At 39.6% G+C, this 4777-nt stretch overlaps 1 non-coding gene across 1 annotated transcript; it reads right to left on the bottom strand.

The window, feature by feature from the left end:
• Positions 1 to 748: 748 nt before the first annotated feature.
• On the bottom strand, positions 749 to 874 carry LOC135269837 (U6atac minor spliceosomal RNA). The gene has a single exon (XR_010338087.1). It is a non-coding gene; the product is annotated as a U6atac minor spliceosomal RNA (small nuclear RNA).
• Positions 875 to 4777: the final 3903 nt, after the last annotated feature.

The raw sequence follows: 4777 nt of genomic DNA, 5'->3' as shown, positions 1-4777 counted from the left end.
TGTGACCAACTTTCCTATAACTGACAAGTATAAACTCTGAACATAACACAAAAGCACAGATACCTGAAGGCATTGGAGAATTAACAGAAGCACTAAGATTAGGAGGCGTTGTGCATAGCCAGTGGAGAGAATTATAATGGAGAGTTGTCATTATCACAGTTTTTGGCATGGACCATGGGGAAATCAGACACAAATGGAAAATGAGAAGAAGAAAAGGGAAGAGAAAAGAGACAGAAGAAAAAGAGTCAGTTAGAAACTCCCAACATGGTATCTGCCTACATCTCTGGCTGAAACACCAAAAGCAGCTCAGCCAAAGAAAAATAAACAAAACAAAACATAATTTTCAACTTGAGTCCAGCTGAGAAAATTTTTTGCTTGAACAAACATGACATATTGAGGGGGAAAAGATAACAGAAATCAGAATTTATAAAAGAAAAAACCTTGTTTTTTATTTTTTTATTTTTTGAGACAGAGTCTTGCTCTGTCACCCACGCTGGAGTGCAGTAGCATGATCTTGGCTCACTGCAACTTCCGCCTCCTGGGTTCAAGCGATTCTCCTGCCTCAGCCTCTCAAGTAGCTGGCATTACAGGCGGCTGCTACTACACCTGGCTAATTTTTGTATTTTTAGTAGAAACGGAGTTTCACCATGTTGACCAGGCTGGTCTTGAACTACCAACCTCAGATAATCCACCCACCTAGGCCTCTCAAAGTGCTGGGATTACGGGCATTAGCCACCACGCCTGACCAAAAATATTTTACTTTTGATGCCACAAAGTAGGTGGCAATGCCTTAACTGTATGCGTGGTGTCAGGCTGAGGGCGCCTTCCAGCTTTCTCAAAGGGAGCACTAAACTTCTCTCCTTTCATATGACACAGAAATCAGAATTTTCACAGCTCATTATTCATAATACCTAGGATAGCCCCCCAGTTAAACTGATGGAGAAATTAAATATAAGATGTAAATTAGTAATGTCTGGAATGGAAGAGAGGACATCATGAAAGATACTACAGAAATTAAAAAGGATGATAGGAAAATATTATGAGCAATTCTATTCCAATAAATTTTAAAAATTAGATAAAGTGAAAAAATTTCTTGAAGACTAATTTAAAAAACTAACCTAAGTAGAAATAGAAAAAAAATAGACTTCTGTCAATTAAAAAAATCATATTCATAATTAAAAACCTTCTGAAAAAGAAAACTCCTGGCCCAGATGGCATCACTGGTGAATTCTATCCAACATTTAAGAAAGAAATAATTGCTATGCTACAAAAATTATTTCAGAAAATAGAGGAGTAAGAAACACTTCTCAACTAATTTTATGAAGCCAGAATTACCCTCTATCAAAACTAGACCAAGGCTTTACAAAACTAAGAAGTGTAGACAAATATGCTTCAAGGACACATACCACATATTACATACTTTAAAACTTCTGAGCAAATTCAGTGTGTGCATGTGTATGTATGTATATATGTAGGTATATAAAATGCCATGTCATGGCTAAGAAAATACGAAGATTTAGCAAGTAAATGCAAAGTTGGTTTAGCAGTCAAAAATCAATTAGTGCCATTTACCGTGTCAGCAGAATTAAGAGGAGATGCATAGAGTCATCTCAATAGATGCAAAAAAAGTATTTGACACAATCCAATACCAACGGAGAGCAATGAATGAATCAATGTAAAAATCACCACATAAGATAGGTACTACAATGATAAAAGAAGACGGAATGAAAAACGAAAAAGAAAAAAATGTAAGGTGAAACCAGGAGAGTGAGAGGGGTAGAGGCTCTGAAAGGGATGCAGAGAAGGTGAGGGAGAACCAGGAGTTGAGCAAGTAGCAAAGAAAAAAAAAAAGAAAAAATGTGAGGAGAGACGTGAGGCAGGGAGAAGGGAGAAAGGTGAAGACTAAGGGAATTAAAGAGGCATCTAAAGGATTTGAAGGCTCTGAAGATCTAAAGAGTTTTTGTTTTTATTTCATAGTATCTAGTGACCACTGCAATGTTTACACTTTCTAATATGCAATTTCCTAGGTGTCACTATCCTGATGAAACCTGTCCCGGAGCAGAGTTTCTCAAAGTATGGTCTTCACACACTTGCAGCAGAACCACTTTAGCTGCTGTTGTTAATGGGTCAGATCCCCCTGCTTGCACTCCATCTCTCCTGACTCAGAATCCCTGGGGTGGAATCTGGTAATTTCAATGTTAATGTGCACCCCTTGGGATCCTGATGCACATGAATGCCTAGAGAAGCAATTTCTTTCTTTTTTTTTTTTTTTTTTAATTATACTTTAAGTTCTAGGGTACATGTGTAGAATGTGCAGGTTTGTTACATAGGTATACACATCATGGTGGTTTGCTGTACCCATCAACCTGTCATCTACATTAAGTATTTCTCCTAATGCCGTCCCTCTCCTAGCCCCCCAGCCCCTGACAGGACCCAGTGTGTGATGTTCCCTTCCCTGTGTTCATGTGTTCTCATTGTTCAACTCCCACTAACGAGTGAGAACATGTGGTGTTTGGTTTTCTGACCTTGTGTTAGTTGGCTGAGAATGACGGTTTCCAGCTTTATCTATGTCCCTGCAAGGGACATGAACTCATCCTTTCTTATGGCTGTGTAGTATTCCATGGTGTATATGGGCCCAGTTTTCTTTATCCAGTATGTCATTGGTGAACATTTGGGTTGGTTCTACGTCTTTGAAGGATCTAGAACTAGAAATACCATTTGACCCAGCAATCCCATTACTAGGTACATACCCAGAGGATTATAAATCATTCTACTCTAAAGACACATGCACATGTATGTTTATTGCAGCACTGTTCACAATAATAGGGAAGCAATTTAAACACATAAAAACATGCAGAAAATATACAACAACAAATCACTTAATATGGCCTCTTCAAGGGTTTCTACAATCCAAGTGAAATGTACCATTTAATCTATATGCTGCAGACAGATTCTACAGGGAACGTTAGCTCCAACTTTTAATACGTGAATACACTGACTGCTTCAGGTGTTCTCCCATCTTCCAAGCTTACGGCCCTTCCATCTCCTCCATAAATCTAGTCCCTGGTGAGCATTTCTCTCCTGATCTCCTGTAGCACTCACTGCCTGTGTTCTCCCTCCAATTCCCTCATAGAGTATGACCCGGGTGGTGTTGTAGGTTGTTTGTATTGTTTGCTCTCTCCTGACCTCTGTGGAGGCTCCTGCAGCCCTGAGGTTAGCCGTATTGCTCTGCTTATGCTCGCCTCCCGTCATCATATCGCCACCCGGGAACACCTGATTGATGCTGACAGACAGCAGATCATTAGTAGTCATTGTTAGCTGTTCTGTTTACAGAATCTTGGTTATGGGTCATTCATTTCACCAAGGCTCCCAACCAAGCAAGATACTGGCATTTCTCTGAGTCCTCTCTCCTCTGCCCAATTCACATAGCTCTTTGACGCGACGTATTTTGCAAATCAGTCCTCCGCACGCCATCTCCACGCAGTTGCCTTTGTTTAGCTCTCATTACTCATCGTCAGGATTGAAATTTCCAACTATTCTCCCTGCTTTCCTTCCCTCCATAGTCTTCCTCACCAATCCTGTCGGCACAATTGCTACAAAAGGAATCTTTTGAAAACATCCCTATGGTCTTCTCACTCTCTTCTTCCAAGTGCTGTAAACGCTCTACTTATCCGTGTATTGCAGCTGGAGGGTCCCTGCCTAATGCAGAGCTTCTTTTTGTCCTGACTCCACACCTCCAGGTCATGTACCACATGACAATATAGCATCAGGAGCTCAGTTTCTGGAAAATAAATGAAAAATAAGACCTGAGTTTGAGTCCCACCTCCATTACTTATTAGCTATTTGACTTGAACACATATTTAATTCTAAATACCTCAATTTATTCTATATTAAGTAGGCATAATAATAGTACTTGTGTTGTAAGGGGATTTCAATGAATAATTGAAATAGTGCTTGAAAAGTGCTTAACCTAGCCCTGGCATATATGCTGAGTAAATACAAGTTATTATTATTATCTCACGCTGTTGTGTCTTTATGCAATTCCTTCTGCTTAGAATGTCCTTCCCATCCTTGCCCATCTAGAAAACTCCTACTCTTTTTTACTATTCAATTGCTATCTGTTCAACTCCTGCCTTCTCTGAGAAGTCTAGAGATTATTCACACCATCAGGCATTTTAAGTTCAGTTTTTTCAACCATCTAACTGGCTCCAGTGTAAGAATGCTAAAATATATGCCCTCCCTGATAAACAACAAGGGAAGGGCCCCTACATATTTATTTCTATATCTCCAGGAGTTAGGACAGTAATGCTGTGACTTTGTATTTTCGGTCAGTTGATTGAAAGAATGGATGAATGACTTTTCAATATCCTTGTCTGTCTACCAGGGGTCAGTCCCATTTCTAAGTATATTTAAAATACCATTAAAACACACAAGATTTTCAGGGCAGAAGGAAATTAATCATATCTTTCCTTCAAAATACAGCTTAATTGGAGGATTGGGTAAATAGAGAAATAGTAATCCAAGAGATTGTCTTTGCTCCCTGGGGAGTGTTCTTCATCCATATAAATCCCAGCCATCTCCCGCAATGTGCCCCACGCAGCCAGGTCACACATTCATCTTTATGTTGTGGGAATGATCCTGCTGCCTGAGGATACATGTGAAAGTGAGACTCATACTTCAATTCCAGATTGGAGGAAGCTGCTATCCAGCTTGCGAAAGCTCTTCTAAAAGACTCTTCTTTTTAATTGGAGCGCAGAAAACTATGCTAAGCTTTTCT

This window comes from Aotus nancymaae, unplaced genomic scaffold, assembly GCF_030222135.1.
Source record: "Aotus nancymaae isolate 86718 unplaced genomic scaffold, 86718_ANA_hifiasm-v0.15.2.pri h1tg000057l, whole genome shotgun sequence".
Lineage (NCBI taxonomy): Eukaryota > Metazoa > Chordata > Mammalia > Primates > Aotidae > Aotus > Aotus nancymaae.
This window is presented reverse-complemented; position numbering and strand designations above follow the sequence as displayed.